Below are 15702 nucleotides of genomic sequence, written 5' to 3'. Positions count from 1 at the left end.
GGAGGGCTGCATCATCATCTCAAAGGAGTCTCCAGAATGCTAGTAACCAGCTCAACTTTGGGTGTGAAAGACGATGTCATTCAGAAAGTGGCACTTGACCCAAAAGATGTGGGGAAGTCTGCAATACGCACAGTTCATTTAGACTTGTAGCATGAATTAAGTAACAGCTGACATATCCAGAGGACAGCGGTTAGTATGTGCAACCAGTCCTCACTACCTAATCCAACCTGAAATGTAATTCAATTGATTTCTTCTCCCCCAAAATGACTCACTCCCAAAGTCAGCTCTCAGAAAACTTCACCGATGCAATTTGTTGGCTCTCCCAGAAAGCAAATATGCTTCTGCTGCTTGTCACTAGCACTGATTTTTCTCAGTGACAAAGTACTGTCTTCCAGCTTGGGTGAGTTATAACTTCTTCGGGTTCAAGTTAACAGAGAACTCAATTCTTTAGTACCTAGCATCCTATTCCCGATCATCCTTTCCACTTCTCCACTTATTTTCAAGTCTGAAAGGATCAACACTCACTCTAAAGAGCATGTAAGCACCACCCTCTCCCCATCAGAAACTAACATTCCCCTCCTCCTTGCTTGCAGAGCCCTCATCATGAATGCTCTGCAAACCAGACATTTACAAATAACCTGTTCACGGTCCTCCACAAGGAGGAAAAGATACATCCACTGAATTGAATTCACGTAATCTTAACTACCTACGACAAAACTGGGCAAGGCATGCACTGAAATCAAAACTGTAGTATGGGCAGAGAGCTATTTACAGAAAAGAGCAAGCCACAAACACTTTGTAGAAGAGGTGGGTTTAGCAAACAGACTTGAAGAGGTACACCAATGCAAAGAAAACTCTCCTCCAACTTCCACTGCAAGTTTTTGAACTCTTTAAAAACTGGAAGGTGCATATATGGCTTGAAAGCACTATCAGGCCAGTCATTATTCAGCTAGAGCCCCATAAGCACGCATAGAGACTGGAAGCAGCTAGAAGAAAGAATGGTAACGAATTGAGACAAAAAATTAAATGAGAGCAGTTGAAGCAGTAAGATTATTCCTGACTTGGAAGATGAAGGTCTGGCAGGGGAATATGGCTTTGTTAAGGCTCATGAAGCCAGAAGAAGGATTCAAACAGAAAAAACGTCAATTCCCCTGTGCTGTGTGAAAGGAAGTCCATTTTGGCAACCATGTTTTGGCAGATGGCAAGGGACAATGTGACACACAATGGATGTAGAGAGATTATTTTAGTCTGCTAGTCAAGATCTTGGCATGGACACAAGGTTTAACGGTGAATGATTAGAAGACCACAGGATGTATTAGCCTTAATTTTTCGAGACTGCTCCTGAAGAGACATGTGCCAGACTACGGCTTGTTCCTGCACTTTGGTTTGTCAGAGCCTAAGGGAAACACAGAAAAGCACTTCTCTGTTGCCCTGGGTCTGTGATTCCATGCAAGTGCTTCGCGGTACACACCAAGCTGTCACTGCCCATACCTCTGAACACAACTCTCGGTGGGAGGGCCCCAGAAAAGAGCTTAGACTCACACAGCACAGTATAGATGGTAACAACATGGCTCATCTACACCTGCAGTCCGAGGCAAGGCTCATGTGTGCTTCTACTGAAGCACAGTGCCCGGCCAGATTTTCTGTATGAATTCCCAGCACCCATCTGTGACCTTGCTGAGAAGCAGCACAGAAATGGATCCACGGTTCACAGGGTGTCTGACAAAGAACCTCAACGAGAACAGAAGGCCAAACTCACCACACAAAGTATATTCGTAGCACAGTTTGGTGCCATATGGATGAGAGGGGGAATGCTGCCCAGGAGCCCTCAAGTTCAGTGAAGCTGTTGAGGATGCCCACAGCTTTCACAGGACATCTTATTTTCACCAAGTTACCAATTTATCACATGCTTTACTTCCAACCACCAAATTAAAGACTTTTCAATGCAAGGTAGATGGTGGAAGAAGGGAACAGCTAATCAGACTTCTTGGGACTGCAGATTCTCTCATCAAACTTTTGTTACCTCCTGCTTCAAGGCAGCATATCAATACCAAAAGCAAATAATTTCTCAGAGCTTAAATTTGGTTTTCCCAGGTTTAACCTAATCTAATCTAATCCCATCCTAATACTAAGGCTGTGTGAGCAGAGGTTAATATAAAGAAGGCTCAATCAAGTATGTAACTCACCCATGGCTTTTGAAACAAATCCAAAAGCTGCCTCTCAGTCAGAAAGTCTGTTTGGCGTGAAGACTTTCAAAAAGTACATTTTCTGAACACATGGAAACAAAGATCAGAAGAATACTTTAATGCTGTTACAGGCAGTTGAGCAAGCCAGAAAAACAGAAAATGAAACTAAATCAACAGGGGAGCTGATGCCACACAGGCTATGCTCTGTGCAGGCTGCGAGCCTCCTCGCTCACACACACCGAAAAGAAGCCAATTATACCAAGACTTAACAGGCATTAAAAACATCAAGTGTATCAACAGTACTACTAATCCTGAACTAGAGGTAACACAGCTTACTCTTGTCTACCTCATGGAAAGAAAGCTTGGAACATCATCACATCTTTCCTCGTAACATTCTTGCCTGAGATGCACGTATTTAGCCCCACTGCTGCCAGCAGCAATTTGTGACTGAACTTTGGACCACCATTACCCTTCCCTCAGAACAAGGAAAACATCTCCATACTGCTGCTTGAGCCAGAAACATGCAGCAAAATACTCTCCTCCCATATTTCCAAGACAGATGTTATAGGTATTTTCTACTCTTAAAAGACTGTCTCTAATAATTTAACAGCACATACAGGTGCTGCCATAAGTTCATCTCAGCTCCCAGTAGTGACTGGCAAACCTAACCACCACCAAGTTCCTCATAATACTGGAAGAGGGTGAAGCCTGTGAAGGCCGCATAGCAGGAATCAAACCTCTCCTTTGCATGCACAGATCAGGAGACATGCTATAAAGCGTCCCAGGTCTCTTACAGTCCACACACCAAGCTTCCCTTCTGTGGACACCAGAGGTCGGAGATAAAGTATATGTGTGGCCTCTTCCCACGTGGCACTTCTCCTTGGTCCAACACTGCAGCCACAGCCAGAGCCATCTGTCTGAGGTCAAACTGCAAACCTGAGGCCACTTGCAGACCCAACCTGAGGTCATGCTCTCCAGCTTCAACCACTGGGTAGTGAATCCTCCAGTACTGCTACATAAGCTTGCAGCACACATCTTCTTCTACCCAAGCGTGCTAAGCGAAAGGCGCATTAGAAGCTGTGTGGATTAAATGTGGTGGTGTTTTTTCTTTTTTTTTTCCTTTCTTCTGTGCAGAGACTCTGCTTATTAAACACCTCCTGCACTATTAAAACAGATGCACACTGTGCAGCTTTGAGCACAGAGGTCCCTGATTCATTTTCCTGTCACAGCTAAAGCCATGATGGTCAATGCTGGTTTGCAATAGCATGTTTTGAAAAATTACTTGCCATGAAAATACTCAGTTGAGAGCAGCACTTTTTTTCCAGTCATCTTTCACCCCTGCTTCTTCCTTCGTTTTTTATACAAGCATCAAAGGAGACCCAGCACAGGATTTCCATCAAAAGCACTGTATGTCTAAAAACTGAATCCAAAATACTTTAAAACCTTAACTCAAATACACTGGACATGCATATTGCACTTTTTTTCCCCAACAGCAATACCCAGTCATAGAAATTTATCCAGAAACAAGAGAAAAAGACATTCTATTGGAAAGCTACACAGACTTTTAGAATTGCCTCAGCTTGGTCTAGTTCACTCATTTGTTTTTTCTGCTTCCTGTTGTATTTACATAACTTCGTTAATATTTTCTTCATGCTATGTTTATTTAAAAGTTAGAAACTGCAAGACAGTTAAGCTCTAATGTACTAGTAAAAAAAAAAAAGTGAAGATTATGTAAAATCAAACAGGTTGCATATTTCTTCTGAGTGTTTTAGGCACGCGTTCCTCAAGACAAATAGACAATGCTTCATTCCCCTTCCCTAGAAAGGAGTCTACAAAAAGTGTTCTTGCTGACTTTTCAAAGCATCTGAACCTACCTGTGAGGTACGCTGCATGGTGTTTCACAGCCCATCAGAAGGTTTAAACTCTGTGTATGCCTTTTTGCAGCCCATACCTTTCTGCATGGCAAGAAGCAGAGGTCTGGAGGTAGTTGCAAGCACCATCTCTGCTCTGGAGTTGCTGCTACAAGATTTGGTTGATGTGGTGCATTCAAAAGACTCCTCACCGCGGTGTGCACTTCACTGGAAGTGATTCTGAATCACTTCCAGTGTCAGCACACTTAAGCCACCTTCAGCATCATCACAAACCTAGACATTAAATCCAAAAACACATTAAAGGGTTCAACCCGCCTTTCTACATTGCTTTATGTTCCCTAACATCCTCACCAGCACTTGCCTACCGGAAAAGAAAGGTTGGGAGGGAAGGCCTCTAGGAAAGGAAGATAACAGACAGCACTCAAACCAAAATAACCATTTAACAGCAAACCGCAATGTCCTACTGCCACCAGAGTCATGAGTGCTGTAACAAGTCCAGAAGAAAGGCCCAGCAAGGACTGAGTCTGCTCTTCAGCAGTGTCCCAAAGGGAACCTCGGCCCTGGTGGTGATGGAGATGCAGCCAGCAACTGTGGTATCATGCTATTGACAACTGGCTGCTCTGAGTGTCTGGGGAAAGCAGGTAATGAAAAACTGACATGTTAAAAAGGGGGGGATTGACATCTCCCCCACACATTCTACTTCTACATTGCACATAAGATGTCAGACAAAACGTGGGAGAGCAGACATAGAAGACAACCTGGGAGAAGACAAGGCTCAGGGGCAGGGGAATCTTACCCATGTGTTTAAGTCCCTGAAGGGAAGGTGCAGGAGACAGAGCCAGGCCCTTTTCAGTGGTGCCCAGGGACAGGGCAAGATGTAAAGGGCACATACAGGAGCATAGGAGGTTCCCTCTGACCATTAGGGAATAGTTTTGACTGTGCAGGTGGCAGAGAGCTGGCAGAGGCAGGGAGCTTGCGAGTCCCCCTCCCTTCAGACCTACAAGCACTGCCCAGATGTGGTCCTGGGTGGCCCTGCTGGAAGGGCTGGGACCAGAGGGACCCAGGGGTGCCTCCAGCCTCTGCACCTCTGGGATTGTGCAATGCGAAATGACTTCCCACTGAACATGCTGCTTCTGCATGGATATCCTGGGACTTTGCAGCCTGGGTTGTCAGAGTGCAGTGCAGCATTAATTGCCAGGTAAGATGCATGGGGCAGTTCAAGGCTTACACTGCAGTTTACAAATTCTCAGTTGTTATAGTAGAAAGGAAAACTAAGTCACTCTAGGATCGCTTGAGAGTTAGAGAAAACATGTAAAACAAAAGGAAGCAGTTGAATGCATTTTTAAAAGCCAAAGAGGTATGTCGAGGCAAAGTGAGAATCAGTCTGGCTTTTGGAGATTTCTTAACGGGACAGCAGGTTACCTGTGATTCCCAAAACACTACAAAGTAAAACAACATTTGTATATAAGTTTGACCTGTGGGCATGCAGGGGAAAACATCACCAGAAATGTCTCAGCCCTGCTTGTCTATGGAAAACAAGAGACAGCATAAGTGGCCAGTTCGGTGTCAGCTGCAGGTGCTGTGGTACATTTTGCAGTGAAACAAATACTCGTCCCCCTTCCAATAATTCCTGTCTCAGTAGCATGATGACTGAATGCTAGGACATTACAAGTAATAGAGAAAATCATGGGAAATTGGATTAACAGAGCTTTCCAAAGCTAAAAAAGAAAAACTAACAGACTGTACAGAACTAGCTTATGCATGAAGCCAGTGCCTAAAGTCAATAAAATCTGTTAGTAAAGTAACCTGAAAACCTTTAAGAAATTAGAGTACACACGGATTTATTGAAACATTAACTAACAAGACGCAGGTCAAAAGTAGTCCAAAATTTTTTCTCTTAGGCATTCGGAGGAACAAAATATTCCCTGTTCAAAAGCAAAGCATTTGGTAAACAGACCTACTGTGACAAAAAGAAAATGTTTTGAAAATATTCATTTTCCAAGTCTTAGATGTCATTTCAGTTGTATTTTTGCGCACTTTTTATCTGATCTCAGAATTGTGCTTTTGGCTTCCTGAGCTCTCCTCTACTTGCAACTGCAAGAGGCTGTTAGCCATCTCTGCCAGGTATACTGTTCTGCCTACTCTTGCTGAGAAGCTAAACATTTACTTCAACACTGTAAATGAGAAAATGGACAGAATGGTTTCAAAGGGCATCTGCTCACTCTGCCACCCCACCATCCCCATCCACACATTAGCACTCTCCAGCAGTGTGTCAGCATGCCAGGACATTTTGTACCTCTAACAGTTAGATGCATCACACAGATAACGCTGTCAGCAGCGTCCCAGTACTGCCCACAAGGAACCAGTGCCTCCACAGTGCTCCTTACAGGATGGTTAGCAGGGAGCTGGGGCTAAAGGCTCAAGGCTGACCAGCACTCCACAGCTCCCACAGCCACTTTGCCCACAGAGTGTTCAGGACTGGCGATGCCAGGAGGAACATCGGATGCTTCAGCCAGGCAGCCCTGCCAGCAGCCAGAGCAGTCAGCACTGCTCATGAGGCACGGACGGAGTGGTACGTGTCTGTCTGCTACAGCACCGAAGGGGCAAGGTGTGGACTGTCAGTAAATGATCTGGAAGGCTTTCTGAGCAGGTACCATAAAGCTGCAGCAGTAAAGTTCATGTTCCACAGTTAACCCCAGAGGCTGCCAAAAGCACGAGTTCAACAATGAAATCGTCAAGTGCTGAGGGAATCTTTGCCAGTCCCTACAGAGGCTTTCTGCACAGCCCAAGGTGCCAGCCACACTCTGTAATGTGATCTAATCTCATCAGGCTTTACGGAGAGTTCAGTTTACAATTCCCCCAGTCTACTCCATTTATCACTGAGTGACTTCACCTAAAAAGAATCCGAAAAAAAACACACCCAGCCTGTATTTTGGTGTAGTTCTCTTCCCTTCATTTTTTTTCCCTCCTAGAAATTGCCGCCCAAAGTGAATACTTGCAGTGTTTCTGTTCCATAAACAGCTCCGTGCTTAGCAGCGGGCAGCAGCCAGGTTCAGTCCTCTCTCTGATCCTGTGTTTACACGGAGCTGTAGGTGGACTTAGACCATCTTCCATATTTGGGATCTGCTCAGAGCTGAGTGACCTCAGGGCAATCCACCAATGCTCCATCCATCTCCTAGGGCTGCAGAGGGGCCCTCGGAGCAAGTGGAACACAGCCAGAATGTGCTCCGCTGCCTCTCCCCCTGGCAGGGGCTGCCCCAGCCGGGGGCTCCTGTTCTGCCTGCACACAGCATCTGTGCCCCACACCTGCACAGAGCCACAAGCACCCTGACTGTAACAGCCCCAGGAAAACAGCAAGTGCAGGGCTGCACAGCCTGGAGCAATGCAAGCCTCCCCTGAGGCCCATGGATTCGAGGCATCTGTGGGGCCATCGGGATGCAGCAGGTCTGGAATGGGCACCTGCCTGCCAAAGTGTGCACCATGGTGGGTGCGCTGAGCACAGAGGGGCTGTGGATCAGGCAGCCCCACAGAAACTGGCTGATGTGCCTCATGAGAACAGCGCTACTGAAATCATACATCATGAAAATCTGCCTTAGTGAACGCTGAAACAGGAACAACAGGAAGAAAGCAAGAGGAGCCCAATGAGGCACCAGAAGCTGTTAATAAAGACAGAAGAAGAAATTTCTGGTTAATCAACATCGAGGTCACAGTCTTGTGGAATAAATTTCATATACAGTGAATAACTCACACAGGGCGATGGCGCGTTTAGCATCAACTCTTGCCAAAGATTTGTTTGCTTAATGACTTTTCTCTTCTTTTTCAGGCCAGCCACCTCTGACAGCAGAGAGCTTGTTAAAAGAGCTAAATGCCATTGAAAATGTGCTGCTAATCCTACTCATCAACAAACGTTAACCACGAAGTGATAATAAAGAGAAGAAAGAAAAGATGTGGCTCCAATCGGGATTACGCCTGGTAAATGCAGAGACCCCCATCACTCTCTGACAAGCAGTTCTCATACTGTTTCTCCAAATATATGTCACCATGCCTGATTTTGCAAAAGTGCTTTGATGTTCTTTTGCAGACGGATATGCTGCACTTTTCCTTTGGCTTGTACAAACAAAGACAGGCATTTTAGTTTTCACGGCAAATACTGTCAGATGTTTTATGTGCAGCAATGAAAATTAAGTAAATCTTTGGTATTACAAGTCTTCCTCACTTGAAACAGGCTTGGCTTAGCTACTGGTGAATGTGAGAAAAAATATATAATTTTGTTCTAGACAAACAAGTTTACAGATGTTCATAATGTTTTGAATAACTCAGTACTCACCGACTTTAACGATCTCTGTGGAATCTGTTGGGAAGCAATAGTTGTGGAAACGAGCACATCAAACTGGCCTTGAGCTCTTCCCAGATTCTGACCTTTTCTGCACACACACCCTCTCACTCTACATCATCTCATGGATCAATGTAATTCCATCATGTTGCAGGCAACTATTCCGCTCTCATTTGAAGCTTGCTGCTTAAATTTCATGTTGAAGGAGCATGCTAGCCTTCAAAAGCTTGCCTGTTCCTCCAAACACACTGCTTTCAATGAAAAGAACAAAAAATCATGTCTACAAAAAGTCACTGCTCCTCCATCAATGCTCACCTCCCTCTGGTTGTGCTGTTCCATTTTCTTTCCAAGGAAAGCACTTTGCCACCTCCCCTCTACTCCTTTCAAGACCAACCAGTAACACTCTCAGGATGCCTGAGCAAATTCTGATTCACAGTCAACTTCTCCAAGCAGTTCTGCATCTTGTTAAGAGCCGTTTTTGAGCCTTCAGATGAGTCACTTACAAACTGCTAGGCCACTAGTAATATTATAGGGTTCAGCTAAATTTGTTCTTTATTACTACTGCTAGAAGCTACAATAAAGTAAGCCTTAGGGTCAGGGTTTGATCAAAAGCAGCACTGAGAGGCTCTCTATTTCACATGGAGGTAAGTGGAGCTAAAGGGGGAAAATAGCTCCTTCACAGAACATGGCCTGCTTATGTGCTATTGTGTCTTAAAACATCTTTGCTGACATGTTCAAATAGTTAAATGGTTATCTGCAACACAGTAATGTCCTTCTCTAAAATATGAGCTTTTCAGTTAATAATGATTTTGCTCAAGAAAAGCAAGTTTAAAAGACATGCTTTTTATTTCTGCCAATCAGACAATATAAGTGTAAAGTAACCAGGCATTTCTTGGTATAGTACAGATACACCTATATAAACGATAAGTAGGTATAAAAAAAATCCTTCCCCTGAATGTCTTTAGTATCTGAAAACCATTCAGAGTCCTGCTGTACTTCTATAACGTTTATGTTAGAAGTGCTTCTAAGTGCTTTTTTTTGACCATTTCAGTTATGTTTTCCTCTAGCATTGAGTAACCTCATTTCACAGTGTTGTGGAATGCAAAATGACAGAGTATAGCTACCTATCTATGTCTGCACAAACATTTCTGTTTTGTCTTTTTCTTTTTTAAATCGGGGCTGAAGTTATTTTTGAGGCATTTTTATATATCCACTAACATTTTGCTTTGCTTTTATTTATATATATATATATATATATATATGTATATATATATATATATACATATATATATATATATATATATATTTGCTGCTGCTCACTGCTGCAGTTAACAGTGAAGCAAATGCAGCATTTTTTTTTTTCCTAGAAGACAGCACTAACATTTCATGTGTTCAAGCTTCCAAGTATTAGGAAGAAGCATGTGGAAGCTTTGTGAACCTCAGTGTCAATGTAAGGTATGAAGGTCCGGCACACTTACACCAGGCTCCCTCTTTCAGAAGTTGTCAGGTCTGCCACTGCTTCTCAGTTTCACAAGCCTACCACATAGCTGATGATTTTACAGCCAGCCCACAGATTAACAGGCTCTCTAAACCACAACTCTGAAGATATTACTTTGGATTTCATGAAAGTGTAAACATACTGTGTTTTTTTTTAAACATCACAATTGTCGTTCAAATTTTTATCAAGCAGGAATTTTATGTGGGTGCCTCTAGATGTTTGTTTCTGACCACTTCTCACAAGTATCCACAATAAATATAAGCACAACTAACACTACTTGAAATGAATTACAGCTCGGACGCCAGCACCACAATCTGGAAGGCCTGCAAGTTAGGGCATTTACAGAAACAGTACTTGAAATGGATACAGATATAACAGCTAGCAGCTCTGCTCTTTGCTCTGGTTCCCAAGAAAACACCAGTCCAGCCTCCAGTGCCCTTCGACTTCGCAGCACCAACAGGTGGTGCCATCTCGCTGAGATGTGTTCTGCCGCCACAATCTGAATGCAGTCACCATGACACTGCCAACATGAGCTCTGCCAGCACCTTAGGTGCAAATGGAGTGATTCCCTCAAAAACAGGACCTAACTTCTTTCCAAATAATGCAAGTCTGCACCGTTTTCAATAATAAATGCAAAACTTTTCCTGAATGGTGACAACCTTCCATAAATTAGGCAGGAATACGAAGTCTTGAGGGAATAAATTGATCTACTACTCCAGTTGGCCAGGAGGAAATGAAGGCAGAGAGAATTACTGCTACTTGGAAATTCCAAGCAAGTGCTCAGTTGCTCAGGGCAGCAGAAGCAGTGAGCATCATCACAGAAATCCCAACATCCAAGGAGCACAACAGGAATCAACTGGGTTTCCATTTTTCCATTCCTATAAAGGCTGACTCCAAGGGAAAACAGAATCCCTGTTACGATTAAGTTTAGTTTCACACTTTTGATAAAAACAGTTAGGACACCCCTAACTGTCAAAGTAAAGCCAGGCGTTATCAGCCCCAGTAACTTCAATCTGCAATGAACAAGAAAGAGTAGGAGACCCCCAGCAAAGGGCTATACACATTCTGCTTCAGAAGACCATCACGCTCTTCACATCATTTTCAACAGTTTTGTATATTTTAAGGTAGGTCCTTACAATTTATTCTTTCATGCAAAGATTAACAACTACTGAAAGAATAATTCACCATCTCACTTATCACCAGTGTCCTCTGATCTTCTCTCATTTAGTTAGAGCTATGTCTATGCATATATCCCCCCTAAACACATTTCCACGTGTGAGCACACACTCAACCATATTGCTTTACATTTAAATAGATATTGCTTTTAAAATTTTAATGTAGATGTGACTGAAAGATCTTTGGTAGCAGAGAAATTAGATTGTGAAGTCGAGTGAGAAAGACAGAAAACACAAAAATATTAAAATACCATTTTCTATGCAAGGGGCCAGAATTTGATCTCCTTTTTCCGTGTATAATCTCACATCACTTTTACTGAAGCTGGAGGGGTTTAAAAATGCAAAAAGTAGGACAGCATGCTTACCCTTGCTAGAAAGCAAGAGGAGACAAAATTTGAAAGCACAAGAGTCTTTCTTTTTTTTTTTTTTTTTTTTTTTTTTTTTTTTTCCTGCAGTTGTAAGGTTTTGAAGTCCTCTCAAATCCAGACAGATGTCCTAAGTCATGAGTATCATGAAAAAGATATGTAAAGTAGGCTGAAACTTCCTTTCCTAAAGTGGAGATAGGGTAAGTATTCCTGGGTGCTGCAGAAACCTGCAGCAGCTGCAGGGCAATCATCACTTGGCTTCTATATTCAGGCACCTGTTCATAGGGTGGTTCCCCACTTCCTGCTCTAACTTATTCTTCCTGACAGACACCAAGTAGAAAAACAATGTTCAAAAGGAGAACATCTCATTAGTTGCCCTTACAAAAAAGGACAAAGCTGTTAGATATTAAAAAGGGCACAGTTGCCTTTCTATGGAAGGAGATAGGATCCACACAGACCTTTCAAGTGTTTTCCACGTGTAGCAAACTGCTGAACCAAAATACCCACTTGGGTTTCTGTATACATCACAAAGAAATGAAAGTGAGGGGAGGATCAAAAACTGCCCTGAGCTCTTTTCAAATACAATTAAGGACTCAACAGGACATTTCAGTTCTTGATTTAGAGTCCTCCCCACTTTGGCAAAAGAAGCAAAGGAGCACTGCCCTTCCTAAGCCTGAACTTCTGACTTCACCCCACATGGACAGAGCATGCTTTACCACCATAAGGTCTTCTGCAGGGATCAAATAGATCACTCTCCCTGTTCCCCTCACCAGCTACTGGTGCCAAGACATTCTTCTAGGGGGAACAGCTTTGACAAAAATGTCACCTGAGCTCCAAGCATGGAATTACGCAAACTCTGTTTTGTGTACTACCAGACTGAGTTATTCCTATGGTACAGAAACCTATATGCCAACAAATCTTAAAGGTATTTTGCTACTCAGGCCTTTCAAGCTGTTGCCAGTCTTAGCAGAACTGCCCCCAAAGCACTGCACAAACTCACAAGAATTAGTGAGCAAAAGAACATTTGATAGGAGAGAGTGATAGGCATTATTTGGGAAGGCCAGTCACGCCACGTTAGAGCTAGTAAATAGTTTGCACTCTAGGCATCCACTACAATATGAAGACTCAGAGAGCTTTGCTCTCCTGCTCTCACCACCCTTTGTATCATTAAATCAAATATTCACATAAGGTATTTAGGACCTGCTTGCCAGATTGCAAAGGTAGATGTTGCTTTTGGCTCTCCCAACACAGCCAAGCCCTGAAGTGAAGCCAAGACCTGCAATCATTTGCCTTGGTTGAAACAAAAATAAACACACCCCGTACCATATGCACTTCTGAGGTAATTACTGCCATTAAATCACAGCCCGGAAATGAATTTTAAAATATGCAATGAGGCTGAGTACAAAAAACCTATGTTAAAACCGTGTTAAATGCCCGCTTATACCATGCCAAAGTGAGAAGAGCGCCACTGAAAGAAGCAACTAGAACTCCAGCCCACCTCATTGGGCCCAGCCACTGTGACCCACAGGATTAAGCCAAACCATCTCTGGGTAGGGGATGACCTGCAGGCTCAGATTGAGCAGGCCAGTTACCACAGCTGAGGTAATTCTGCCTCTAGAAAAATAGGCACTGTGCTCCTACAACCCTGCCTGAAGCAGACATTGTGTCTACTGTGTGTTCCCCACTCCCTGTTCTTCGATTTCAGTTTCTAGCTGTGTGACTCCGCTACTGCAAAAGGGCATACCAGCTGAGCACCATGCAGCCAACACTCATTTTGTCCAGCCAGCTGCCCCCTGAACTCTACAGCCTTACACTAAGGCCTCCATCTCCTTGCATGGAGTGCTGGAGAGGGACACAATACATAGAGAGCACAAGCCAATTTCAAGTTCCGGACGAGCTTCACAGCTCAGCAAAACAGCTTTCTCGTAACATTATAGTGTGAAACCATTTCAATCCAGTTTTCAATGATTTACCTATGTTAAGTCAGATCTTACCTAACAACATTCCCAGTTGCTGCAGTCATTATCATCAATGGTTTCAAATGCTGTATTGTGTGCTAGAGAGAAGACTGAGGACTGCAACGCATCTACAACTGAGAAACACTTTATGGAAAGTGTAAATAGAAAAAAAAAAAAGAAACTAGTCTGTTCTGGTACATGGGAGAAACAGCAGAGCAGCAGTGAAGTTGTTCACTTGCATCGTGGCTGCCAGAAGCACACTCCTTAGCCGTAGCATGACACTGGTAGCCATGTCTGCCCTTCCCCTGACCTTGCTATTACTTTCAGGACTGCTCCTCACTGTGGCTCCAAGGTCCTTTGTTAAACTTACTGCTGCTGACCCAGTGACAACACCACCAGATCTTTAGCTTCTGATTCAGAAAACAGTCATTCAAATGAAGGATACACTGACAGCCCATTAACTACAGCAAAGATTGTTGTTGTGGCTACAGTTTGAGAGAGACCTATTTAAAAACAGATTAGGGTTTTGGAAAGCACTCAGCTTATTCTGCCTTTTTCCCTCTTCCCTGCGAGACAAGTTACCAAACCAAATCTGGCATTTGCTTCCCCCTGATCTAGTTACAACTTCATTATGGCAATACTGGCCAGCAGAAAGTAACTCATTAAATAAATGCCATTTAAGTGCTTCTACCTGGGCAGTTGTCTCAGAGAAGGGAGATGGGGCAAAGCCCCCTGCTGCCCTCCCTTGCAGAGCTGGGCGGCCCTGCCCAGCAGCAACCCAGTGCTGCAGTAAGAGGCCGATTGAGACAGCCCGTGCCAGGCCCCGCAAGCTGCTTACAAGCATCACAAGAGAATCCTCATTCCCATTACACAATCCCAGTCCTCTGCACTTCCACAGCTGTAGCCAGTGCTCCTGCAAGGTGTCTTTGTTGAGGGTTTCTTGTACCCTCTCGAGACCAACAGCCCCCAAGGAGCTGCCATGCCACAGGCCCAGCGGGAACCACGTTGCACCAGCAGGACAGGTGACTTGTCCCAGGAAGCTCTTCCCCATGTACACGTTGCGCTGCAAAGCCCTAGTGTCCACCCTAGAGATGAGCACAGGCATTTCTAACAGCCACTGCCAACAAATTAACTTCTCAAGGAGATGTTCGACCTCAGGAATTTACAGCAAGCAAGACCAGCCCAAACCACAATACTGCAGACTTTTGGGGAAGGCCTGCTTAACATCACTTGTTGATGCGCATCCAACACCACATATCTAAAGATATCATCAATGTGCAAAAGGCTAATTAAAACCTTCATCTGTTCATAGAATGCCAGAGACCTAGCACGTGCTCAGACCATCACTCACAAGACAAATACTCCACCACCCCCTGCCACGGCACTCAACCCCAGTTGGAGGACTGGACACAGATAATGACTACAGAACATGGGGCACTTCTCGGTCATTTTACTGCGGTGTCCAGAGTTGACTGTGCTAGCCTGGGTTTATGGTTTAGGGTTTTTTTTGGACATCGAGGGGTAGATAAGCTTCAGGAAGGCATTTGAAAGAAAACAGTAATGGGACCAAGAATATCCAACCCAGCATCAGTGTATGTATATAAACTAGCCTGTTTATGTGTGCGTACACTCAATTCCTCCAATATTGTTGGCAATCAACAGATAATTGAAATCTGCCAGAGTGGAGCAGAACAAGAGGTATGCTCAAAGTTCATGAAACACGTCTTAAGCTACCATCTTTCCGGGATGATGGGGTTCATAAAGTTCACAGGCAAGATCAGTTAGCGTGCCAGTCCAGAAGATCCCATCTTGGTTTCACCTAAGTATTCATTTCTCTGTCCGAGACCACAAGCCTTAACCACACAGAAATGAGGGCAGTTACAACCACTGCCACATCTGCCAGACCTGATATTTATTCAGTGTGATTCATCACCCTTCTCTTTGTTACACAATTTCAAAAGTACAATTAAACAACTTGAGGATTTTTTTTTATTTTGAAAGGATCATTTGAGATGGTCTCGCATTAACTTTGATCTATGTCCCCCTTTAATGATGTAATCCTCAACATCCATTTCCTGACCATTTTGCAAAGATAGCTGTATTATTACAAAAATGTTTACTTGCCACCTAACCTCACTTTAAACCAAACGTACAGTGAGTTTTTCCCCTCTACAAAGAGAAACTGTTAAACAATCTTTTCCACAGGCCTATAATCAACCCTTTAAATCACACTTGAATAACAGACTTTCATTTATCAATTGATCCACTGTTTTCCCTCACCCCTTACTTCTTTGGGTGCAGCAGATAAAAGACCCG

The 15702-nt window shown here is 43.7% G+C and overlaps 1 long non-coding RNA gene across 1 annotated transcript in view; it reads right to left on the bottom strand.

Annotated features, from left to right (window-relative positions):
* The window catches only part of LOC311436311, a 61538-nt gene that overhangs the window by 24193 nt on the left and 21643 nt on the right, over positions 1 to 15702 (bottom strand). The gene's annotated exons all lie outside the window — the stretch shown is intronic.

This window comes from Aythya ferina, assembly GCF_964211825.1.
Source record: "Aythya ferina genome assembly, chromosome: 4".
Classification (NCBI taxonomy): Eukaryota; Metazoa; Chordata; class Aves; order Anseriformes; family Anatidae; genus Aythya; species Aythya ferina.
The sequence above is the reverse complement of the archived record's forward strand: the minus strand, read 5'-3'. Positions and strand labels throughout refer to the sequence as shown.